The 27,726-nt window shown below is 41.9% G+C and overlaps 1 protein-coding gene across 5 annotated transcripts in view; it reads left to right on the forward strand.

Moving 5' to 3' along the window:
- lpp (LIM domain containing preferred translocation partner in lipoma) overlaps positions 1–27,726 on the forward strand; it is a 275,115-nt gene that overhangs the window by 40,481 nt on the left and 206,908 nt on the right. The gene's annotated exons all lie outside the window — the stretch shown is intronic.

The raw sequence follows: 27,726 nt of genomic DNA on the forward strand, positions 1-27,726 counted from the left end.
GGGATCTGCACAACCACACTTACTCTGAAGTTCAGTCACAGCGGGATCATCTTTTCTCTCCTAACTCCCTCCAAACGGGAAGCTGGATGGCAATTACAGCAACAACATTATTAGCAGTACTGCTAAAAAGAGTGGGGAAAAGCCCCAGTAGTTAATGTTGGACGTGTCTAAGAATCTTTCTTGTGAATAAGTTTGTCTCTTCATAGCTGAAATTGATATTTTTGGCTGATTAGAAGCATGTTTCGTTGAAAAGTTACTTGGGTTGTCACGGTGTGAAAATTTAACCTCACGGTTATTGTGACCAAAATTATCACGGTTTTCGGTATTATCGCGGTATTTTTTTTAAACGTGCTACATTTTCACACAATTAAATAAACCCTGTATGTCAGGAAATATTGTCCTCAGTTTGTGTCTAAATTTAGCCTAAAATGTGTTATTTTGTAATTATGTTGTTTATTTGTTTACATTTTTCCCCTTTAGTCTTTAAAATACCAATATTTGCCCATAACTTCTTATGTTTTGTCTGTTTGATGTCATCATTTTAAAAATATTAGATCAGATGATACTCAGTACTCAAGTAGCCTTCTAATCAGATACTTTTTTACCCTTACTTGAGTAATAAACCCTATATCAGGAAAATATTGTCCTCGGTTTGTGTCCTTCCAGTGAGCTTTGCAGATGTGGGAAAATGTCATCAGGCAGTAATCGTTGTTAAATTCATAATTATTCTCGGAGAGAGACCAACTCTTATCTGCCCCTGGGAGCCCCGTAATGCATAGTGTCATTTCAACATGGCGGTGTCCGCGACACGGTTTATATGCAGGTAGCGGCGCTGCGGCTGCTTTATATAGCGACTCGTTGCATTCTCCCTCAACCCAAATCCTCGGATCACGCATTTTAGCTAAAACGCTAACGTTAGCTTGCCTTGCGTTGACTGTAGAGCTGTGGGTGATGGTCACGCAGATGTGTCATGAGATTTGAAGCGTTGCTGCCTTTCACAGACACTTTTTCTGCACCTGCTGCAAACAGGATAGCCGTCTTCTATCAACTGTCCCTCGGCATTCTTCAGATATCCAAAACATACCCGTACTTCCCACTTTGTCTTCTTTGAGGGATAATAAATGTCCTGAGCGCCGCCGTCTACTCCTTTGGCCATTATTTCAGCTTTAGCTTCAAGAAAGTTTTGGTTGTAAACAACAAAGCGCGCATGTGCCGCCGGCAACTTCAGCAGATGATACGGTGGCTGGTAAGGGTCACCGCGCCTACACCGCAGCCACGGTAACCCACCGAGATAATATAGTTTTTTAAAACAAGACGGTTATTATTATTGTCAACTTTTTACCAGGGTTTACCGCTACACCGGTTACCGTGACAACCCTAAAAGTTACACATAATTACTACTTCAGTCACAGCTTCTTGAGCAGCCTCTGTTGGGAAATACTGAGTTTACACAAAAGAGGATTGATGAGCAAACAGCTAGTTCAGATTCAGTAAAGTCGGAAGTGTGCTTTTGCCATCTTAAATTATTGCTCCAGTCTTCGGAAGTTCAGCGTCTCATGCAAGGTTATTGTTTGAAATGTCAACATCACTTTCATGACATGGGTATTTCCCTAATTCTGGTTATTTATATAACGCCCAGAAAGGGTCAATTTTGACCTATATATTCGTTTCAGCCTCACAGGCTCAAGGGCACCAGATTCACATAAGAAATTGTTTTGGGGCCAGACAGGGTTGGATTGTGGGGTCAAACCACCAAATAGTTCCCGAGCGCAGCCACAGCTGCTGCTCACCGCTCCCCATGGGGATGGGTCAAATAGAGAGATGAATTTCACCAGTGTGGGATGACTAATGGGACTTTAACCTTTGACTTTACCTTGGGAGAAATATAATTTGAATTCAAGACCGGTTCCCAAACTAATACCTAAATATCAGCATAACAAGACAAACAGCTGATGCTTATAAGAAACTACCTAAAGCCATTCATGTTTATTGTTTTAAATTTGTGTAATGGGGTAAAAACCTCGCACACACAGCTCTAACACTGTGCTATTCAATTCAACAAACTAGTTAATATATGAAGCTTCTGTCATATATCAATATAAAATATTAATATAAGCGATAGAAGATCATACACCAACGAGCTTGGTCTAAGATTAATCTACGGATTAATACTTAATTTAAGATACTTAAATTAATAGCAAACATTTATTTATTAAACAGAGGATTCAGTAAGATTCTTTTCATTCGATAAATGGAAATGCAACCTTTTTTAGTTTTTCGTTTCAATAATGAGGCAAGTTTAATAATGAAGAAATTTTTATTGATTTGAAACGACAATTATAAAATGACAATTCATGGATGGCAATTTTAATGACAGTCTTTAACAGTTTTGATATTACTTGTTTAAAAACAAACCTGTGACTGAAGGGAGCTAAAAATGAGAATGATGAGTTTTGGAGCCGTGAATGAAGTTCTCAGAAGGGTTCTTTCAGAGAGAATGAAAGTGTTCTGGGTGAAAATGATGTTTTGCGGATAACTGAGTTATTTTGAGAGAAACGGCATCAAACGCATTCTGTCGAGGTCTACCTCACCCAATCAGAAGACCCCCGTTTGGATCCGAAGTGTCCAGGTGGAGATGGGTTTCCTCCAGGCACGAGGTTGGTAGAAAAACCTCTAGCACGACCAGATCGGTCCTGGGATGTCTTCTTGGGTCACTCGGTGTATGAAGCGTTTGGCAGATGAACGTTCTCGTCTTTAACTTAACTTCAGAAATCAATGACTCTGGTAGTCTTTCGTTAGCTGGTTTACGGTTCCGTTTATTCTTTGGCTATTCTGGTCGGCGTGACAGAACAGCGGGCCGCTGTCCCGTCTCCTCAGGCTGATGTTGATTTCAGAACTGAACGTGAATCTGTGATGGTTTCAGTTTTACCAAAGCTCTCAGAACCACTCCCACTCTCTCCGGAAGAAAGCTTGAACATGCGTCAAAAACATGTGATGCAGTTATTGTTTATCTGAACTCTGTGTTAGCTGAATAAGGTGAAGGTCTTCTTTGCTGAACACATCTTTAATCATAATAAATAATTATTATTATTACCCAAAGCATAATAATCCATTTCATGTCATTAAAATACCTTTATAATGAGCAAAGTGATCATGTTATGATGATTATATTAAACAGTAATAAAATCAATGAGTTTATTAAATATTATGTAATTATTATCATCGTGGCTTGAAGTGTCCTTCTTGGGACGGAACAGCAGATGTGATGTTATGATCTTGAGCAGACATCGTGGCTCATTGGGTTAATCTGTGGATTCAAAAAGTACTGTTTGACCCAGCTTGACCCAGCAGGGCAAATGTGACCTTTGGCACAAATCAGAGAACCTTCATCACGCTACATTTGTAAGAATTTGAATGAAAAAACATTGAACTAGATTTTTTTTTCTTTTATTTACTTTTATTATCGAGTAATACTGAATGTATCAACAGCTTTTTAAAGCATCATAAAGTAATGTATAAAATGCTTTGGGATTTTTGTCATTTGGTCATGCCATAACAGGTCGCTGCTGCACAAAACATTGCTGACTCTTGACTTAATTTCATTAAGATTGATAGTCAAGATTATTTCGCCCCTTGCAAATACTCTGTAGTATCATAAAACTTATCTCCATGTCCATCTGCTGCATCTAAAGGATCTTCGAACATCCTTTAACTCTGCAGTCAGAGATGTGAGGTTTGCCTGTTTCTCCAACCTGGTGTCCCAGAGCAAAGGGAACCCCAAGGTGCTGTTTAACAACATCAGTAATATTGTCTCTCCTGTCTCTCCTACAGCCTCCATCCACTCTGTTGCAGACTGTGAAAACTTTCTGTGTTACTCTGTGGACAAAGTGAAAAGCTCAGATCTAGCATCTCTCTCTCAGCCTTACTTCTGCCTCTCCCGACTCCAACCCGGCCCATCATCCTAGATAGCTTTGCTCGTGTTTCTTTGCCTGAGCTAACCAAACTAGTTAACTCTATGAAGACCTCTGCATGCCCCCTCAACATCTTCCTTCTCTGTGACCATCTCCAAGTTTTGGTCTTCCACCACATCCCTCATCCATGAGGTCCCACAGGGTTCTGTGCTGGGGCCTCTACTCCTCCTCCTCCTCTATCTACTTCCTCTTCAGCACATCCGAAGCTCCTTTAAAGGAATCTACTACCATCTTTATGCAGATGACATCCATCTGTACATCTCCTTTAATCCCCATGAGATGTCTAAGCTTCAGCTTTTACACACCTGCTTAGACTCCATTAAAACCTGGATCCCTGGGAACTTTCTACAGTCAAGACTGAGATCCTCATCTGTGCCCCAGACAAGCTGGTTCCCAAAGTCAGAGACTCTCTTGGTCAGCTTGCTTCTCACACCAAACCTTCTGTCAGGAATCTTGGCGTGACCTTTGACCCAGCTCTCACCCTGGATTCTCATGTCAGTTCTCTTGTTGGCTCTTCCTTCTTCCATCTCAGGAACACTGCTAAGCTGAGTCCCATTCTGTCCCGCTCTGAACTTGAGACAGTTCTCCACACCTTCATCTCCTCACGCTTAGACTACTGTAACTCTCTTTTCACGTGTCTGAGCAGAACCTCCCTGAACCGTCTACAGGTGGTTCAGAACGCCTGTGCTCGGCTTCTGACCAAGTCCTCCAAACACACCCACATCACCCCGCTTCTCCTCCAGCTTCACTGGCTGCCAGTCAACTTCAGGGTTCATTTCAAGATCCTGGTTCTGGTCTTTAGGGCCTTACATGGACAACCACCATCTTACATTGGTGATCTTCTTAGTCCCTACACCCCCAGCAGATCCCTGAGGTCCAGTGATCAAAGCCTACTGGTTGTGCAGCACCAGGCTAAAGGTCAAAGGTGACAGATCATCTGCTGCTGTGGCCCCCAGACTCTGGACTTCTCTCCCCCTGAGCCTGAGATCAGTGGACTCAGTGGTCTCCTTTAAAAAGCAGCTGAAGACTCACTTGTTCAAGCTGGCTTTTGTATGACCTTCTTCACCTCTCTCTCTTTGTTCCGCTCTTTCTACATAATCCGCCTTTCTGGAGTCCACTGATTTCCCTCTTTCCTGTTCATTTTCTCTTTCCTTTTCCTTACATTTCTTTAATCGCATGTTTTATTTTTTTTCTTGTTTATCTTTTTTAACTCTTTAAAAACATCTATTTTTTTACATTTTATGTTTGTTCTTGTGAAGCACCTCATGATTTTTATCTTGAGAGGCGCTATGTAAAAGATCGTTTTTTTAAAGTTAAGATGCATAAATCTGTTGTTGTGTTGACCTTGATAATCAAATCCAAGTCTTCTATTTCAGTTACAGTTAGTGTGACACTGTAACTCTAAAACATAATTTAGTCAAGTATCTTATATTCTGTTAGTAATTGTATGAATTAATTTGTTCCTGACAGTTACTGGAAATAAAACAACATGTTTACCTGATAAAGTAGTAGCCTATGTTTAGCATTCCTTAACCGTAGTTGTCTGTGTGCGTCAGAGATAGTGAGGTAAAGATCGAAATGTTGTCCTAAGGTTAGGTAAACCATTATGTGATGCATTCTTGAAATAGTCCGTTAGCCTTATTTATGGGATAAGCAAACAAAGTGTTTCAGATAAATGTATTGAAGGAGGAAAGTGTTTATTGAAGTGTCAGTAGTCCAACTTTACACAGATATGCTACTTTTTTTAAAAGTGGAGTCAGCAAAATGACTAAGATTAAGTGATGCCACCATAAATACAAAATTAGTCACAAAAGCACGTATTTGTTTACATTAGACAGTAGTATTAATCCTCTGTCAGCTACATTCTTAAAAGTGATCCACCTGTGGGCAACACTGTGTGTAAAATCAAAGTCAACTAGAACATAGATGATGCTTGTATGTTCTTGGTGAGATCTTCCCGCTTTTATTAAGACCTTTAGGACAGACACAGGCCAATAATGGCTCTAAAGCCTGATTCATGCTTCTCCGTCTGCGTCAGTGCGGAGACACGCAACGCCATTATCCGTCCTTGCGTAGGGCTCCGGCAGGCACGCAAGTACGTACGGAGTCGAGCCCACTTTTTTAAACATCCGTCGAACGAGATGGATTACGCAAGCTTGTGATTGGTCAGAACGCCGCTGTTGTTTACAGCACCGCCATTGCAAAGAGAGCCGAGGATAACTAGCGGCAGACACGGAGAAGCTTGAAGAATACCTCGCGAAAAAACTCTAAAAATATGAACGTTTAATTCCCCGTGACTGGAGGAGTGAAAAGATGCGCAGCAAGCGTTTTATTTGTGGACGGAAATGACAGGAAACGTGGGTTTAGAGGTGGGGAGCGCATGAAGAGGTGGGAGAATGAGAGACAAATATGTCCGTGTTAAAAGTCTCTTATATACACAAAAAACACAATATAAACACATGATCTTGGACCGATACATGACAGGATACCACAGAACAGCGCTACGCCCTCTGCTGTCCTGCCGAGGAATTGCTTTGCAACACTCTCCAGGAGACGGAGAAGTATGAGAGCAAAACGCTTCCGTCAATCCGTGCGTGTCTGTCCCTTGCGGAGCTGACGGAGAAGCACGAACCAGGCTTAAGAATGCACAAAACCTCCATAGTGAGCAGAAGTTGTCATGGTTTGACGTTGTGGAGGCAGCGCTTCAAAGTCCAGGGTAGGGTGTGTTTTGTGGGAACGTTATGATAAATGAATATCCTACCAGTCATATATAGGTTTTTGAACGGTTTCTGTTGTGAGATACAGGACTGAACTGATGAGCTAACCGCTAGCCTGAGTGGAGCCAAAACTAAACGAAATTCTCCCTTTTTAAAACAATTCCATTTGCAAAAAAATCATAGTGGTTGATGCAGATGGACCCATTTTACTCATGGCAAAGCACAGTAGTGAAGTTATTCATATCAGCATCAGTTTTCTTCATATTTTGTCTGCACCATATGTTAGTGTTATTGTTAGATTGCATATAGAAGCAGCATGATGGGGTGCTAACCTGAGATTTGAACTTCACGAGGTCCAACCTCATCAGGTCAGAACATTTTCTACCAGTGAAATCAGAATCAGCGGGGAAAATACAGGTAGGTCAGTAAGATCTACATCATAGCGCACTTGTAGTCGGTGATGTCTGAAGAGTTACAGGAACGTGTGGGAAGGTGGCCTCTTAATGAATCTACACATGTTTTCTAGCGGGTTTCTTTGGTTGTCTGCATTTGATGATCAAACAGTTACTGAATACAGATAAAAGAAGATGAAACATGGTTGTAGATGTTTCAGCCCGTCTACAGAGTGCTTGATAAACCATAGTTATCAACGCCTCCACAGACAAATTTTACGTGGCTGTTTTTTAGTTGTGGATCCACACAGTGATTTCTGCTCTCTGCATTCATTTATTGCTTAAAATAATAATTTTCACTTTTTCTCTTAATTAACAGATTCTGATATTGTTAATAAGCTGCTGAAAACTCTTAACAGCCACATCAAAGTTGCATGTCCTGATAACCCTAATGGTTTTGGTGTAACTGATTTAAGCGACAATAGTTTTTTTTTAAAGCTGAAGGAAACGTGCAAATACAGTATTTATCATGTTAATTGTTAAACTTACCGTAATTCCTGGACTTTAGATATCAGTATAAGCCGCATCGGGCTAAAAGCTGCAGATATCTACTGAATTGAAAACGTAGTTTAACTGTCAGTGTCGCTCTCCGTGTTGCAGTCATCATCCCGGGGTGAAGCGGTGAAAACACGCAGCGCCGTTTTACTGTGAAAAAATCCTCCGGGGCGCTTTCCGTAGCACTCCTTTCCAGCATCCATCCTTTTAAAGCCGCACCTCATTATAAGCCGCGTTCAAAGCGTGGGAAAAAGTAGGTGCTTATAGTCCGGAAAATACGGTAAATGTGTTTAAGTGAAATGAACATGGACAGTGTAGCATTAACGATAAATGAAATCTAGATTTAAACTGACATATTGAGATAAGCTCAGAGTAGACTCTGAGGTGCCTGGGCTTAAAGCACACGCTGCTGTTGGACATTTTTGGGCCATTCCCATCTGTACCGGGTCGGCCCGGGCCGGGTAGCATAGGTTGTTTACATATCTGGGTGGCCTGGTATTTTTCCGGGCCAACCAAGGCTCATTCTCAGCCCTCTTCTCGAGGGGGTCTGCTTCAGGCCGACCAGGGCCAACACACCCACTGCTGACAGCAAATTCACACCTTCCATTAGAGCAAGCCTCTGATGGGTGGGTAGAATCAGCCCACGTGGGCTTAAGACAAGCATGTGTGGAATCAACCGGGCCAGGCTGTGGCCGACTGGGGCTACCCGGCCCGGGCCGACCCGGTACAGATGGGAATGGCCCAATAGATATGTTTTTTAAACAGATGGCAAAGTGCTCCTGTGGGAGCCTGAGCTGGTCTTCACTGAATAGGAAAATTTTGAAACAGGTGGTCTAGTGGTCCTTATTCACTTCTTTTAATAAATAACTTCTAGTAATTAAAAGCCACAATAACCTGTACTGTGACTTGTTGCTTCTTTGTTAGTAGGTAAGAATATAAAAAGAACAATGTGTTTGTTTGAGTCACGTTGCTCTTAGCCAATCAGTGGCGAGATGCCAGACTTTCATCTGACGCTGCCTCATCCTTCAGTTGGGTTGTACGTTGTCAGACAGGTGCACCAGATGTTTTTTCTCCAAAGAACAACTTACAAGTAGGGATGTTTGACATTATTGGTATATTATTGGTCTACCGATATGATCGGCCGATATTGGCCTTATAATGGAATATCGGAAAATAGTGGTATCCTTTTTACTCCTTAGACAATATGCACATCAAACTCTTCAGCTTTATCTCCTCTCTCTCAACATGCAAAAATAAGGCAGATCTCAGGTTTAGTTTTTGAGATATTTTAGGTTTATTTGCCACAACTTGTGAATAATTAGGAAATTGCCCTGTACAAAGGATCTGCTGTCCTTAGACGTGGCTTTGTGTAACTAGCCAGCTAACAAAACAACTAAAATAAGCACAAGAATCTTCACCCAAGGCTAACTATTCCTAAATAAAGATCTTAAGTTTTAAGACCGTAACTACAATATACTGAAATGGAAAACAATACATGTTTACACACGTCTTAGCGTCACTCTTAGCAATTAGCCTAGCTTAGCATGCGTACGCTCTCGCTGCTTACATTTGATCAACTAAGTAACTTTAGTATACGCCAAAACTTTCCCTGAACACATCAAAAGTCACAAAGACAAATGTTCTCTGAGGTATGAACGTATAAAGCATGATTACCTGGTTAGTGAGCTGTTTAGAGTCCCACTTGTGCCCTGATCTAAACACTGGGAGCGGAAGAAAACAGAAACAGTCAGTGATATCAGTGAATCCCTCTGGGATTAATAAAGTATTATTGAATTGAATTGAATAGGACTGAGTTGAGAGTGCTCACTCTGTCGCGTTTTGCGCAGTGAAACAGCGATGTTTCACTTTGATCCATTTTCAAAACCTAAAATGTTTGAACCTTTTTAATCAATAATTCACTTGTACTATTAAGTTATTATTCTAACTTTTCCCCATCAAAACGTAATAGTTATCTGAGGATTAAAGAGCATTTGTTAGGATTATCTCAAGGAGAATGTCATACAGCTGTTGTTGGAGCCTAATTAAACATGACATATATTTTTTCTACTACTAACTTAAATAGAAGTAGTTGCAGTTTTGCACAAATGTTTAAAGCTGATGGGAGAGAAATGATTTATTTTTTTCCTTTTTTATTAGAGGAGTCCCCACATGTATCGGTATGGGTTTATATCAGCATCGGAAATTAGGAGATAAACAATTTTGGATATCGTCGTCGTCGTCTTCCTCCGCTTATCCGGGTCTGGGTCACGGGGGCAGCAGCCCAACTAGGGAGCTCCAGACCGTCCTCTACCCGGCCACCTCCATCAGCTCCTCCGTCAGGACCCCAAGGCGTTCCCGGACCAGATTGGAGATGTAACCTCTCCAACGTGTCCTGGGTCGACCCGGGGGCCTCCTGCCGGCAGGACATGCCCGAAACACCGCCCCGAGGAGGCGTCCAGGAGGCATCCTGACCAGATGCCCAAACCACCTCAACTGACTCCTTTCGATCCAGAGGAGCAGCGGTTCTACTCCGAGTCCCTCCCGAATGTCCGAGCTCCTCACCCTATCTCTAAGGCTGAGCCCGGCCACCCTACGGAGGAAACTCATTTCGGCCGCTTGTATCCGCAATCTCGTTCTTTCAGTCATTACCCAAAGCTCATGACCATGGGTGAGGATTGGGACGTAGATGGACCGGTAAATCGAGAGCCTGGCTTTCTGGCTCAGCTCCCTCTTCACCACGACAGATCGGCTCACTGCAGACGCCGAACCAATCCGTCTGCCGATCTCCCGATCCCTCCTACCCTCACTCGTGAAGAAGACCCCGAGATACTTAAACTCCTCCACTTGAGGTAGGACCTCTCCCCCGACCCGGAGTTGGCAAGCCACCCTTTTCCGGTCGAGAACCATGGTCTCAGATTTGGAGGTGCTGATCCTCATCCCAGCTGCTTCACACTCGGCTGCAAACCAACCCAGCAAGAGCTGAAGGTCAGAGCTGGATGAAGCTAGGAGGACCACATCATCCACAAAAAGCAGAGACGAGATTCTCCTGCCACCAAACTCGACACACTCCACACCACGGCTGCACCTAGAAATTCTGTCCATAAAGGTAATGAACAGAACCGGTGACAAAGGCCAGCCCTGGTGGAGTCCAACCCTCACTGGGAACAGGTCCGACTTACTACCGGCTATGCGGACCAAACTCACGCTCCTCTGGTAAAGGGACTGAATGACCCTTAACGGAAAGCCTCCCACCCCATACTCCTGGAGCGTCCCCCACAGGGTGCCCCTAGGGACACGGTCATAAGCCTTCTCCAAATCCACAAAACACATGTGAATTGGTTGGGCAAACTCCCATGCCCCCTTCATCACCCTTGCAAGGGTATAGAGCTGGTCCGCAGTTCCACGGCCAGGACGAAAACCACATTGCTCCTCCTCAATCTGAGATTCAACTATCGATCGGGCGATTCAGTGGCCTTCTGGGGGTGAACTAAATGCTCTTTAAGGTAGAATGTGGTAACGGCACCATCACATTAACCAAAGAAACAGGAGCAGACTAACTCAGGCAATAGACGTGACTAGACCATGTCTGTTGTGTAAACCTAAAATGCCAGGGTTGGTTTGTCAGAGTGCTTGTTTGGGTTTGGGGGTGCACAGTTCATGTGTTTGGGCCAGATTCTTGAAGCACACATCAGTGTGGAGAATGACCAGTGAGGCTAGACCCCAGCTGAATTTCAAGAACAGTTTAGCTGTTCACAAGCCCAACTCCCTGTGGCGTTTGACTTGTGCTAGAGCCAATGGGTTTGCTCTCGCATGTCTATACAAGGACTTCACACACTGTTTAACACACACAAACACACACTTTTCTTTTCTCACATTTGAATCCCTTGCATTTTAATCAAATCTACTGTTGTTACTGTCTGTAAAATAGATACCACATCTTAAAAGAGAGCTTTCCTGACTTCTCCAACCTGTTTATCTTAACTTTTTATGTGTTTGGTGTAAAAACAGAATCCATGTAGCATCTCCGGTTTACCTTACATTATCTCTGAATGACCTAAAGCTCAGTCAGTCTGGAAATTACCGTATTTTCACGACCATAAGGCGCACCTAAAAGTCTTAAATTTTCTCCAAAATGTACGCCGCGCCCTGTGGTGCGGTGCGCCTATTGTGTTGTTGTGAGACGCGAACGTAGTAGAAGACAAGGGGCGTGGCGTGAACGTACGGACGTGAGCGAATACAGACCTGTGGATCTGCCACATCGTCATCAACGTACTCGCTGTTTGCCTCAGACTCAGGCTGTGAGTCCCCGCTAGGGCTGCACAATATATAAAAAAATTATCGTCATCGCGATAACAGAACATGCGATAGGCCCGTCGCAAAACACGGCAAAAACAGCGATAAATGTTTGGTTCAAACATTTCCATCCGTGTAATACATCAGCTTTTTTTAAACCAGCTCTGTTTTTTACGCGGAAGTATTATTTGACCAATCAAATACGCCCGCCCCCTACGTAGACCCTTTTGGAAAGCAACACCCGAACAGAGTTTACGGCGCTGTTCCCTTGTTCGTCATGCTGGCTCAGAGCAACAAACACACTTTATGCTGATTTTTCTGGATTCAGCGCTGCTTTCAAACGTGAACGTGACCCCGCTCGGTGTCGTTAATCATTTTTACCGGGCTGACTCCGACACGTGCTGGTGAACCACCCCACCTTCATGTCGCTAGTGTTAGCCCCAGGCTCCGGTTAGCTTCCAGCTAAAAGGCTACAGCACTCTCCTCCCAGTCCCCGCCTGAGCTGCTAAAGAGGGCCTGGAAAAGTTCCCCCACACATCAAAGTGATTTTTCATTTATGAGCTTTTATAACCTTGTTAATCAGGATAGTTGATTTGCTGCTGCACATAAACTGTCAGTCAGAAGCTCTGCTAGCCGCTTATCTTAGAGGAGCTAGTTCAATTTGTTAGCTTGTTATCAGAATCATAGTTGCAGTTTCATCATCTGAGCTGCTTTTTAAGATCTAGGTAAACTTGTTCAATTTGGGGTTAAAAACAAACGTTTTCACATACTTTCCATGTAGTTTTTTTTTGCCAGTTCCTCTTCTGAAAGGTAGACAATTGTTTTTCTCTTTCCCTCAGAAAATCTTAATATTCTCCTAGTTTGGCCCAGCACAGTTCACTTCCCAGTTACAGCAACAGCCTTACATCATAACCACATAAGTGGAGAAAATGTTCAGTAGCAATGAGAGAATTTGCTGTTGCATTTAAGTGATGTTAACTATTATTTAATATTTAAACTTATTTTCAGATATTTTTATTTATTCTAAAAACCCTGGTAAGGGATGTTTTTCTGTATTTGGAGCATCAGAAAAAGTTTGATGGTGGAGGTGATGTTTTAAAGTCACTGAGAAACTGCATGCATGCAGTTTGTTGTTTTGCTGCTAATGCAGTAGCAGGTGCAGCTGCTAATACAGTAGCGGGTGCAGCTGCTAATACAGTAGCGGGTGCAGCTGCTAATACAGTAGCGGGTGCAGCTGCTAATACAGTAGCGGGTGCAGCTGCTAATACAGTAGCGGGTGCAGCTGCTAATACAGTAGCGGGTGCAGCTGCTAATACAGTAGCGGGTGCAGCTGTTAATACAGTAGCGGGTGCAGCTGTTAATACAGCAGCGGGTGCAGCTGCTAATACAGCAGCGGGTGCAGCTGCTAATACAGCAGCGGGTGCAGCTGCTAATACAGTAGCAGGTGCAGCTGCTAATACAGTAGCAGGTGCAGCTGTTAATACAGTAGCAGGTGCAGCTGTTAATACAGTAGCAGGTGCAGCTGTTAATACAGTAGCGGGTGCAGCTGCTAATACAGCAGCGGGTGTAGCTGCTAATACAGTAGCAGGTGCAGCTGCTAATACAGCAGCGGGTGCAGCTGCTAATACAGTAGCGGGTGCAGCTGTTAATACAGTAGCGGGTGCAGCTGTTAATACAGCAGCGGGTGCAGCTGCTAATACAGCAGCGGGTGCAGCTGCTAATACAGTAGCAGGTGCAGCTGCTAATACAGTAGCGGGTGCAGCTGCTAATACAGTAGCAGGTGCAGCTGTTAATACAGTAGCAGGTGCAGCTGTTAATACAGTAGCAGGTGCAGCTGTTAATACAGTAGCGGGTGCAGCTGCTAATACAGCAGCGGGTGCAGCTGCTAATACAGTAGCAGGTGCAGCTGCTAATACAGTAGCAGGTGCAGCTGTTAATACAGCAGCGGGTGCAGCTGCTAATACAGCAGCGGGTGCAGCTGCTAATACAGCAGCGGGTGCAGCTGCTAATACAGCAGCGGGTGCAGCTGCTAATACAGTAGCGGGTGCAGCTGCTAATACAGCAGCGGGTGCAGCTGCTAATACAGTAGCGGGTGCAGCTGCTAATACAGTAGCAGGTGCAGCTGCTAATACAGTAGCAGGTGCAGCTGCTAATACAGTAGCGGGTGCAGCTGTTAATACAGTAGCAGGTGCAGCTGTTAATACAGTAGCAGGTGCAGCTGTTAATACAGTAGCGGGTGCAGCTGCTAATACAGCAGCGGGTGTAGCTGTTAATACAGTAGCAGGTGCAGCTGCTAATACAGTAGCAGGTGCAGCTGCTAATACAGTAGCAGGTGCAGCTGTTAATACAGCAGCGGGTGCAGCTGCTAATACAGCAGCGGGTGCAGCTGCTAATACAGCAGCGGGTGCAGCTGCTAATACAGCAGCGGGTGCAGCTGCTAATACAGTAGCGGGTGCAGCTGCTAATACAGTAGCAGGTGCAGCTGTTAATACAGTAGCAGGTGCAGCTGTTAATACAGTAGCAGGTGCAGCTGTTAATACAGTAGCGGGTGCAGCTGCTAATACAGCAGCGGGTGTAGCTGTTAATACAGTAGCAGGTGCAGCTGCTAATACAGTAGCGGGTGCAGCTGCTAATACAGTAGCAGGTGCAGCTGTTAATACAGTAGCGGGTGCAGCTGCTAATACAGTAGCAGGTGCAGCTGTTAATACAGTAGCGGGTGCAGCTGCTAATACAGTAGCAGGTGCAGCTGTTAATACAGTAGCGGGTGCAGATGCTAATACAGCAGCGGGTGTAGCTGTTAATACAGTAGCAGGTGCAGCTGCTAATACAGTAGCAGGTGCAGCTGCTAATACAGTAGCAGGTGCAGCTGTTAATACAGTAGCGGGTGCAGCTGCTAATACAGCAGCGGGTGCAGCTGCTAATACAGCAGCGGGTGCAGCTGCTAATACAGCAGCGGGTGCAGCTGCTAATACAGCAGCGGGTGCAGCTGCTAATACAGTAGCAGGTGCAGCTGCTAATACAGTAGCGGGTGCAGCTGCTAATACAGTAGCAGGTGCAGCTGTTAATACAGTAGCAGGTGCAGCTGTTAATACAGTAGCAGGTGCAGCTGTTAATACAGTAGCGGGTGCAGCTGCTAATACAGCAGCGGGTGTAGCTGTTAATACAGTAGCAGGTGCAGCTGCTAATACAGTAGCAGGTGCAGCTGCTAATACAGTAGCAGGTGCAGCTGTTAATACAGTAGCAGGTGCAGCTGTTAATACAGTAGCAGGTGCAGCTGCTAATACAGCAGCGGGTGCAGCTGCTAATACAGTAGCAGGTGCAGCTGCTAATACAGTAGCGGGTGCAGCTGCTAATACAGTAGCAGGTGCAGCTGTTAATACAGTAGCGGGTGCAGCTGCTAATACAGTAGCAGGTGCAGCTGTTAATACAGTAGCGGGTGCAGATGCTAATACAGCAGCGGGTGTAGCTGTTAATACAGTAGCAGGTGCAGCTGCTAATACAGTAGCAGGTGCAGCTGCTAATACAGTAGCAGGTGCAGCTGTTAATACAGTAGCGGGTGCAGCTGCTAATACAGCAGCGGGTGCAGCTGCTAATACAGCAGCGGGTGCAGCTGCTAATACAGCAGCGGGTGCAGCTGCTAATACAGCAGCGGGTGCAGCTGCTAATACAGTAGCGGGTGCAGCTGCTAATACAGTAGCGGGTGCAGCTGCTAATACAGTAGCAGGTGCAGCTGTTAATACAGTAGCAGGTGCAGCTGTTAATACAGTAGCAGGTGCAGCTGTTAATACAGTAGCAGGTGCAGCTGTTAATACAGTAGCGGGTGCAGCTGCTAATACAGTAGCAGGTGCAGCTGCATATTTTTGCAATTAAAATGTTATGTTGTAATGGAATTCATGCATTAGTTTTTGTTTGCTTTGAACCCAGAGCAGACGTCACACGCCAGACGACATCAACACCGCATACTTTAGTATTTGTTCATTTATCGCGAGTAATATCGATATCGCAATATTAAGCACTGTTATCGAATATCGCAGGTTTTCCTAATATCGTGCAGCCCAAGTCTTCGCCCACTTCCTCTTCTTCCAGTTCAAAAAACAGCCGTACTATCTGAACTGCCTGGTGGACATTTATCCTTCTCATCATCCTTTATATAAGCCTAATAAAAGCCTACTAAACTGCAGCGACAATAAATCTGTCCGGATCGCTCCAAAATATGAAGTTCACCGTCAATATCTGTCTAATTGTTTGTTGTTACTCCGTTTGCGCCACTCCTTTCCCCGCGACGCGGCTCCTTTTTGCGCACATCTCGTTACTCGTGCAGCCTTCCTCTCTCTCTCAGCTACATAATGATACTTTTTATCAGCTGAGTATGTGAGACTTCCACCAACAGCAACAGGATCTCATGTTTTTGTTGGTTTTTATGTTCACAAGCACATTCCCTCTCACGGATTACTAAACTGCTGTTTTGACAAGTAATAAGATTGTCTAAAAATAGGTTGTTTTTTAGTTTAGTAAACTGGGGTGTAGTTTATAATCTCCTTTTTAAAGCTGAATTGAAACCGAAACTCAGGGAGGCGGAGTCTTGCTGCTACAGCATCCCAAATCATACGTGATCTAAAGACGCAGATACGCGTCCACGGACCCCAGAGGGTTAATAAAACACGATTCAAATCACACTATTTTCTTAGGCCTGTTAATAACACACATATGATTTTGTTCATGTGGAAAGTTTATGTGGTTAAATCCACCAACTACCGGTAAACACATTATGAACTTCAACACAGCGCATCAGCGCTTGAAGCGGCGCTGCGACCCAAAAGTTCCGGAACTGCTCACGGCGCATGCGCAATCATGCATCAACACTGCTCTCCCGCTATTTTCCTAATAACACACGCTGTTCGTTTTTATTTCTACACGTTTTTTTACTCACAAAGATTGTCAAGAAAGCGTGCTTGTCGTGTTCATGTCAAATTAAACTGATCACAAAACACAGATTTACTTTCTTTATTTCGTTTTCCTCATCCAACCCCCATAAATCCCCGTGTGTCCTCCTGCAGCACTCCCGGTGTACGCCCGGCTTTAGCAGGAGGGAGACCCGCGATTATCGCTTTGTCGCGCACGTCTCATTGAAAATGAATGGAGGAGAGGCGAAGTTGCCTCCCGTGTGTCGAGCCCATTAGAAGAGCACGAGCCGTCAGCGCACGCAATGAGGAAGTGCACGTGCGCTCTAAACCAGGCCTGAACCAGGACTAGACCAGTAAAGTGAAGCACGCGTTTGTCTGTTTATAATTTTCACAATGTCTGGTTTGCACTGATATGTTCCGAGTCCCGAGCCCGCACAGATGTTTTACCGGTACGTTTTACCGTGCCGCGCCTGCACCCTATAACCTGGTGTGCCTGTATTAAATACCAAAAAGACACCCATAACTGAAGCTGCGCCCTATAACACGGTGCACCCTATGGTCGTGAAAATGCGGTAATCTAAAAATCTGCTTTTGTCTACAGTTAGCCTGCATGACAAGGTTTTTTTTTTAGTTTAGAACGTTACAGAAATCAAAAAAATGTTGCTTCAGTTTGTTGAGGCTTCAACATTTGTTTTTGAAGATCGATGGCATCCCAGTATACACTGGAACGTTTTTGTTGTTGCAAACCAAGCCCAAATAATCAGCCTTCCACCACCGTGCTGACAGCTAGGAAGAGCTGTTGGGTCAGGTCATGTCTTTTCAAAGGACTCCAGATATTTAGTTGATTGTATACTCAAGATGTGAGTTTTTCTCAAAATGTTGGTTCTACCGTTAGTGTTTCTCCATAAAGAGTACTGTCTGGTCTGTCTGTGTTCTGTGCTCCTCTGTTACGATTCGCAGGTATCATCACATTGTATATATAAACATAAAGGACTAGGTTTAGGAAGTTTCTCATCAACTGATTTTATAGCTCTTTTCTAGTCATCACCCACTCATATTCACACTCCGTATTTAGAGATCTGGGTGTCTATATGGGGTTCAAGTTCACATAGTGAGGAAGCCAGGGTCAAACCCTGACCTCCTTACTAGCAGGCGACCGCTTCTTCATCTGAGCCACAGCCGTCATAGAAACTGGAACACAGTATGGTCAACAGCTGCAAAGAAAGTCAAGAGCAGAAAACAAGTAAATAAGACGAGTTTAAGATGGAAAGATTAGATTATAACAAGCCCACAGTGATTAAGAGAGCTGACATAGATACCCCGGACGGATTTTTCCACATACCAGCGAGCGGGTTGGGATTAGATTTAAGCAGCAGGAACAAATAAACACCAGAGGCCATCAGTCAATTAAGCCTAAAGCCTCCCAAAAACAACTAGTTTAACTTTGCTTTTCAATTAATCTTCCTTGGGTGTCAGTTGGGGTCACAGTGCTGCAGAGTGAGCAGTGGAGAAGAGGAAGATTAAGTAAGAGTCCAAACAAGTCGACTGAGGACTTTAAATCAAGCCTGCTCATGCTGCACAGATGCTTCTGGCCAAACAGAAATCTAGCACTTTGTTTTTCTTCAGGAGTTTCACCAAAACAAACCATTGATTTCAACGATAATTCTTTGGAGTCCGGTGTGTGCCACTGTTATGTTTATTCAGTCTCCGACGTGTCGTGTGTTTGCTCTGCTCAGGTCTTTTAAGAACACTAACAAAAACATGTTTGTTCTGTAGACTGTTGAAGTACGTTTTTAATCATTAAGTTTTGGTATTCCAAACATCTGTGTGATGTTTTGTGTGGATCCAGATAATGTAGTATTAGTACTATGGATACATCTTGTTTCAAATCTGTAATCGGACTTAAAACTGAAAATAAAAAGGTCACTTTGTGTACTTTCTCATTTAAATGTAGACACGGATAACAAAGTTGACTTCATTTTGGTCTTGACAGGGAATTTAACTCATTCACTGCCAATGACGACTAAAGTCGTCATTTGCATTTTTTTTTACTGTTTGAGCATCGGAACGAGCCCCGCGCTGAGAGAACAAACATCTCAGCCCTGAAGCCAATCTTCATCCGCATACGTCACAGATCACATGATCAGGAAGCAGACCATCCATGTATTAGGAGATCGTTTTGGGCCGTTCCTGTAAAAAAAAGTGAGGCGCGAACCGGAAAAGCTTCTGCCGATCACAATTCGACAACGGATTATGAAATAACGGATAACGCTCGAAACACACGGATTCTTCCTGATGTAAGCGGTGAGTCTCTCCGCTTTGTTTTGGTTGTTTTGGCGTCGACATCATCCTAGCGTGCAACGTTCTGTGACTCTTAAAAAAACAGTAAAAACGATGAGAAACGCTGGCAGCGAATGAGTTAAAGACAAATGTAGGACTTCTGGTTCATCTAGGGGTCACGCCTGGCTCAGAGTGTAAAATATTTGCCAACATACCCTTGCAAAACTGATGACAGTGTAAATGTTTATAAAATAAAGTCACAGGAAACGCTGGGAAACAACGATGAAGTTCCATCAATGTGTGCCAAATAAGGAGAGCTTACATTTAAAATAGTTAATCAGTGATGTCTGACATAATAATCTCTTGAAAAAGTCTGTTAATCAGAATCAGAATGGTTTTATTGCCATATGTGCGAGAATCACAACATTAGGACATTGCTGCGATACTTAAAGGGATACTATGCAAAATTTTCATACTTTTAAATCATTTTCCTGAGCCAGTATGTGCTAAAACGACCCTTTACAGGATTAATGAAATGTCACTCAGACCCCACCACCTTCTATGACCAGAATATTTCACTTGCAACTTCAGAGTGCTGGTCCAGTCCCTGTTGAACTTAGCAATGTGGAGCTGACATACCTGGTGCTGCAGTCTTCTTCCTGCATGTTTTAGATCGTGAACACAGCTGATTTAGTGATGACTCACTCCTGTACACTAAGGAAGGCTGGGGAGACGTTTCAGCTGTTCGATTAGGGTGTTGCAATGACAAACACACAGGGAAGAGATATGTTTATCTGTTGCTTTCCCTAACAGAACACTAGGGGGTAAAAGCAAGCAAAAACTGCATAATATCCCTTTAAGGAAGTAATATACAAAGTGTTATTAAACTTATAGTTAACTCATTCACTTCCAGCCATTTCCTGACCAGTAAAGCCCTTTGCTGCCAGCGTCTTTACGTATTTTTTTTAAAGAGTCACATAAGGTTGCGCTCTATGATGTCATCACCAAAACTACCAAAACGAAGAGTAGACTCACCTCTTACATCCGGAAGAATCCGGGTGTTTTGAGCGTTGTTCGTTCTTTCATAATTCGTTGTCGAATAGTGATCTGCAGAAGCTTTTCTGGTTCGCGCCTAACTTTTTTGTTTTGGGATGTTGCTGGGATGCTTGTTATCACAGTGAGGGGGCTTGTCCAACACCCACACAGCAAAAAAAAAAAAAAAAAAAAATGCAAATGATGACTTTAGTCTTCATTGGCAGTGAACGGTTGGATTTAAAATGACGTTTTTTGTCGTCAGTGGCAGTTAATGAGTTAAACAGAAACACAAAAATGTCCCTTTTTAAGAGATGAAATCAGAATAAAAAAAAACAAGAAAAAGATCTGTTCTTATGATGTTAATAAAATCCCAGCGTTTAAAGTGTGTATTTTCCTTGGTGGTAAGGGGCAGTACATACCTAAATCATTACAAGTAAGCTGTATTTTTGTGTTGGAGTAAGACCTTACCAACGGTTGGCAATTAGGGTCAAAAAGCCCGGGCAGTGCAACCTCCAGAAAAAAGACAAGCACATCAGACTCCCTTTCATCCCTGGCAATGAGAGAAGACATAGATGTGTAAAATAACAACATTTGTGAATGGCAACATTTTGTAGCTGTTTGCTACAAATCAGTAAATGTGTTTTGTCCTCACGGGCTCCCGTAGAAGGACACATGGCATTGCCGAGAGACTTCATGTATTTTAGCCCTGATTTTTATGGTGATGTGTTATGAAGTCGCCAATATTTTTCAACAACTGGACGTGTTTTAATTCATTTTCACAACATTTTAATGGCTATTTCCCGAGATTAATGGTTAAAAACTACACATTGTCACTTCAAATGTTCCCTTTAATTTTAACCGTTTAATTAAAAAGTGTTTTTTTTTTTCAGGTCTGTCCTACAGAAGAGAACGTTTGAGCTAACTTGGCCTTCATAAGTTTAAAGAGAGAATAAAGAAATTCTGGGTCAGAGGGACAAGACAACATTTTCAGTCTAAACCTCCCGTTGTTTTACATTTGTTGCTGTGCAGTCCAACCCCACAGAATACAGAGAAGGTGAAGGAAATGACACCGGTGCTTCAAACCAGCAGACCGGCCCGTTTAAGGCCACTTTCTGTGTTCAGTTGAACTAAAACCTGCGAGTAGAGACAAAGGGCCAAAAAGCAGGCTCGGTCTGTCTTTCACTGGCTCCAACACGCCTTTGGAGACAATTGTAAATTGAAATCTCCATCTGCTTCAATTGCTTTAATGGTAGCTCAAGTACTCCGAAAAGCTGAGATGAATGTGTCTGAAGCTTGCACTCATTCATCTGAGCCATGCTAAGGAGATTCTCGTGCAAAGTCATCAGTATTCAGTAAACAAAGTATATTGATGAGTTGACTTTATGTGGCTTTGCCAGCGAGTGAGCTGAAGAAGAGATTACGTCCTCAAGCCTAAACCCAATAGAAGTTCGAATAAGGGGATAGAGGTGCAGTGCTCATTGTAGCAGGGAGGATAAGCTCTGTTCAACGTTTAAATAACAGCTCAATACCTGCGCTATGAAAAGGTTTAGAAATCTCAGACTCGTCCCGGTGGAAAATATGTCTCTGAATAATGATTCCACAAGTTTCCATCCGTCTGCAAAGACAAAACCAAGTGTAATTCATGTTTGTGTTCAAAATAACTTCCAGAGTGATGCAATAAAGAAGCTTTTCTGAGGTTTCATCCACTGAAGGACCAAAGTGAGGGAGAGAGGAATGGTGACGAATCCAGAATCTGTTAATCCACCATTCGTACGCTATAGGGATTATTCCATCGGACTTTTGTCTCTTTTCCCATCTTCATTTTGCTTTTAAGCTGTTGTTATTCAGCGAGAAGAGATGCTGTTTACAACTACGTTAGGGTACTTTTTCAGTAAGCCTGTACTTGGATATTCTGAATGCAGAATGGATAAGGAACAGATGTTGGAAAATCTTAGATAAATAAAAAAAGAAGTAATATATATTTTTAAAATAACATCAGTTTAGTCAAGCAACACTTAAGCCAGGATCTCACTGGGCTGCGACCGTTGGCGACAAATTCCAAGTGAGTTTTGTCTCGACTTTCAGGAGGGTTTTCACCTTCCCCGTGAGAGCTGCAGGGCGTCGTTCCCTTGTTGATGGAAAATGGAACAAGCTCAGAAGAACAGTTGGAAAACATCTTTTTAAACTATAGACCCAGAGGATCTCAGGCATCTGGAACCCTTTTTAATTTAGTCAGAAACCGTTTAGGGTGTTGGGAACCAATGAAACCTATTTGTGACTGATTGGAGACAAAGAGCAGAATCTGACTTTTTAAGTGTGGCTAAATCACAAATAAAATGAGACTAACTGTGAACAAATAGTTTAGAACATCTTTAATAAAAGCAAGTTAAAAAACTGAGATTTATAGCTCAATTGCCACAAGAAAACACCCACAAGTTGCACCATAAATCAGACTTTAGTGCGAATCCAAAAGCAAATGTGTTTGTAGTTTTGTTTCTCCAGAAGCATCAGCAAGTAGTCGTTATTTATGTGAAACGTTTAAAGGTGCTGCAGTAATGCAAGAGAAGTGTTTTGGTTTAAGTTAGGCTGTGAGCTCAAATATTATTTTCTGTAAATTGAATTTGATAAAAAAAAAAGAAAGAAAATGGGAAACAGACTAAAGTGGTCTTTGGAAAGCAATTCTGTCCGTTTATGTTCAAAGATTTTAAATGAGTAAACATTTGTATTCATTTATCCGTGCTTTTACCTTATACAATATATTTGTGGGGTAAAAAAAACACCAATTTTTTTTCTTTTCTGTGTAATATGATTTTAGTGTTACAAAGACATGACTAAATGCATGTTAAATCTTATTATCAATGCAGTGAGTCAAGCGTAAGCATCCAGTCCTCAGAAGTTTAAAATAAACCTGATTCACAAGTGATTTATGGTCTTATACCACACACATACAATTACAAAAACAGCTGACAGTTTGATCCTTCAAACTGGAATCTTGCCTCTGTCATTTATCACCGCTCCAGTCTTCTCAAACCAAGCTGTGAGCATCGTGCAACCCGACGAGCCGCTTGTTTGGTAGTTCAAGATCATAATTAACTCGGTCCAGCTCTAAAATGTGTCCCCCTAGTTCTGCCTTTTCTCAGGGGATGAGGAGGCCGTGCTGTCCATGTCTTTTTCAGAAACTTTTAGCAAGACTTTAATTTTAACCCCCAGAAACCCAAATTTAGAAAACAACTGCAAAATCTTTTTTTAACCTTTCACATGTTGTTCTAGGAGGCCAGATAAACGGGCCTATTTACACATTTTAACAGCCAGTAGTGTTGCAGAACTGAACAATAGGACCTATTAGCAATGTAAACGTGGTTTTAAAAAGAAAAAAAATGGGGAAGGTTTATTTTTGTAGACTTAAATCTGATGTTGTAATATTACAACCGTGGGTCTCTGGGGGTTAACACATCAAGGCTTTATATAGCTCAATATTTAATTTTTGTCCTATTCAGCTTTTTGCAGGTTGGTTCAAATAAAAAATGAAGTCCATTATTATGATAAGGATTGCCTTTATCTCTGATGAGGCCCTGGGTTTGTAGATGAGGCCAGATATTGATGGTTTGATGTGATGTTTTAAAGTCAAGTTTGCATTTCCTGTTAATCATGGTTGTTACCTCCCAGATAGGCTTTACTGTGTTGACTTAGCACTGTTCTGCCCCTAAACCACAGGCTCTCATTAGCTACCTCTCCCAGAGTGACATATGTATCTCTGGGGTTGGATGATGGCCCTTCATTCGGTTCAGTGTTGACTTTTTATGGTTACAGCAAAGGTCCAGGGACTCTTAAAAGCATAGACCGGCGTTTATTTTTACTGTACAGACAAATGCAACACGTCACAAAGAAAACTTGAACAGTGCTCACTGTAAACTCAAAGGAAGTGAAGTCTGAGCAGAAAAGAGATTAAGAGATGTGAAATTGTTTTTGATATAAATAATAGAGGCGAGTTTAGTTTTGAGGAGTTTTCAAGGCTTTTGTGGAGTTTGTGAGCTTTATATTGAAGAACCTCGTATTGAGTGCATCTAATTGTATATTGTGGACTTTATAAATGCTTTTCACTTTTCCATAATCATGACTGAAGAGCAATTAAAGTTCAAGTTGATGCTCACAATGGGGGCTGAGCATCGACATAAATATATGGACAATGGGTTTCCATAGGCTCCAATAACAAGTTTTTCTGCTAAAATGGGAGGTGGCCACCACCGCCATTTTGACCGTGTCACAGGTTCCGTCAAGCCCAGACAATTCCATAAAAGGGAAGAGAGGTGGAGCTGAGGGTGGGGCTGTAAGGCTGGGATCAACTGACGACACCCGGTCGACCTCAGTGTTGCCAACTTAGCGGCTTTGTCACCATTTCTAACGACTTTTCAGACCCCCTTAACGACTTCTTTTCAAAAAAAGCGCCTAGCGACAAATCTGGCGACATTTCTGACCCCCCTCAGCTACTTTGACTACAACTTTGTAGCAGACTTTACCTGCAGATTAGAGATGCATCTGAAGCGACAGGACCGTCCTTCCTTCCAGAGGATCAGAAAGAAAATGATCTGCGCATGTGCAAGCCGCATGATCACGCTACCCCCGTTGGCCAATCAAACCTTTTGTGGGTTTTCACAAGTCCATTATTTGAGATAGCCACCGGAGCTACATAAAGGCGACCGCTCCTTCCGCCATCCTGCCGCATTTTGGCAGCTGAGCTCGGCTGGCACCAGCGTCGCACTCACACATGGCTTCTCGCACCACTTGTGGTGCATTCAAGGAACATTGGAACTCTATGATGAGTTCAATAACGTAGCACATTTAAAACTCTTATGTTTATAGAGCACCTGGTGCTTGTATTAAGACATTCACTGAAAGAATCAGTGAATTGGGCGATCACATAAAGAACAAAACCTTGCTCTTGTGTGGAGACTTTAATATTAATATAGAGCTGCCTGCTGGACAGAAAACAAATGATTTCATCAATTCTATGTACAGTTTAGGATTATTTCCGTTAATCACCAAACCAACCAGGATCACAGCACATAGTGCTACTATAATTGATAATATATTTACAAATAAAAAAGATGATGTATTGAGGAGTGGGGTATTGATGGCTGATATTAGTGATCATCTGCCTGTCTTTGCAGTACTGAAAAATAAACAATTGATAAAGCAAGAAACCTCGTTAAATTACAAACGAGATAGATCATTTAGAGCATGGGAAGCGCTAAAGAAGGATCTTGAAATGCAGAATTGGGAGGAAGTATACGTAAGGGATGTCAACACTGCATATAAGTCCTTCATGGAAAAATTGATGAAATTATAAAATAATAACAATAAATTATTCAAAAGTAGTGGTAAAAGGGTAGATCAACCATGGATGACTAAAGGAATAAGAAATGCATGTGCAAAAAAACCCAGCTGTGTAGGAATTTTTTAAAATCACAGACAAGAGTAACAGAAGACCGATATAAAAAATATAAAAACAAATTAATAGCAATAATTAGGAAAAGGAAAAAAGATTATTATGGTGAATTATTGGAAAAGAATAAGGCCAATACAAAGGCTACATGGGGAATAATAAATAGTGTGACGAACAGAAATAAAACTACATCTAAGGTACCAAATTACTTTGTCAAGGACAATGTAGACATTTATGATGTAAAAGAAATCTCTAATGAATTCAATGATTTTTTTGTAAATGTAGGGAGGAGTTTGATGGGTCATGACACTTTAATTGTAGACAATTTGAATACAGTAGTAAATAATGTCAGTAGTATTTTCCTTGGCAAAGTAGAAAAGGAGGAAATACGAGAAATTGTAAAAAACTGTGGAAATAAGCGATCAACTGATTGTGAGGATTTGGACACGATGACTGTAAAGACCATAATAGAATCTGTTATTGATCCTTTTACTTATATTTGTAGTTTGTCACTTTCTACTGGAGTCTTCCCTGATGCTATGAAAATAGCAAAAGTGGTTCCACTGTTTAAGAATGGTGATAAACATAATTTCACAAATTATAGGCCAGTGTCACTACTTCCACAGTTTTCCAAAATACTAGAAAAAGTCTTTGCATCACGGTTGGATAAATTTATTGAAAAAAATATGATCTTACATAATGAACAGTATGGATTCAGGACCCAACATTCAACAACAATGGCAATAATGGATTTAACAGAGAAAATATCTGAAGCAATAGACAATAGAGAATACTTTATTAGTGTTTTTATTGACTTAAAGAAAGCTTTTGACGTTATCGATCATTCAAGGTTACTGCAAAAATTATATCAGTATGGAATACGAGGGGTTGCTCATCAATGGGTCAGAAGTTATTTAGATAACAGAAAGCAATATGTTCAGATAAATGGCATTACATCAGAGCTACGAAATATTGCTTATGGAGTGCCACAAGGGTCGGTCCTTGGACCAAAATTGTTCAACCTGTATATCAATGATTTGGTAAATGTGTCTGACAAACTAGGTTCTGTTTTGTTTGCAGATGATACAACACTGTTTTATTCAGGGTCTGATATAAATGAAGTAACTCATGTGATAAATATTGAACTGATAAAAGTTAAAAACTGGTTTGATATAAATAAATTAACACTTGATCTTAAAAAAACTAATTTCATTCTATTTAATGACAAAGAAAATATAGACGTAATATTAAAAATAGATAACATGGAAATTCAAAGGGTAAAAGAAATCAAATTTTTGGGAGTAATGATTGATGAAGCTCTAAGCTGGAAATCACATATAGGCTATATAAAAGGTAAAATGGCCAAAGCCATTGCAGTATTATATAGCGTAAAGTTTCTACTAAATAGTGAAGGATTGTTATTACTATACAATGCACTGATTCTGCCATACTTAAATTACTGTGTAGAAATCTGGGGAACTGCATATAGAACGTATACACAACCTTTGTTTGTTTTGCAGAAAAAAGCAATGAGAATTATAGACAACACTCATAGTACAGCTCCATCTAACCCATTATTTATAAAATATAAAGTAATTAAATTTCATGATTTGGTCAACTGGAGAATATTGCATATAATGTATAAAGCAAATAAAGGTACATTGCCAAAGAATATTAAGCATATATTTGAAAAGAGAGATAGCAGTTATTCGTTGAAGGGATTTGAAATCTTCAAAAAACCTAAATTTAGAACAAGAATGAAGGAAATGAGTATATCTGTGAATGGTGTGAAGTTGTGGAATTGCCTGGACAGAGAATGGAAAGAGTTAAGAACTCTAAAAGTGTTCAGTCTACACATTAAATCACGTGTGTTGAGTGGTAATGACAACGGACAATTGATGTGGACATAATAATTAACAAATGTGAACAGTTACGGGACTGAAAGAACTGGTGAGGGACTGCACAAATATAAATTGATATTTAAGTTTAAAAAGGGGTTAGAAATAATGAGATTTTTCTTCTATCTGCTCCCTTTCATTCAAATATATATTGTGTTTTCATGAATATTGTTTAGTGTCTGTTGTGTTATTTTTTATTGAATGAAATAAAGATAAAAAAAAAACAAAAAAAAAAAAA

This window comes from Nothobranchius furzeri, chromosome 16 (genome assembly GCF_043380555.1).
Source record: "Nothobranchius furzeri strain GRZ-AD chromosome 16, NfurGRZ-RIMD1, whole genome shotgun sequence".
Classification (NCBI taxonomy): domain Eukaryota; kingdom Metazoa; phylum Chordata; class Actinopteri; order Cyprinodontiformes; family Nothobranchiidae; genus Nothobranchius; species Nothobranchius furzeri.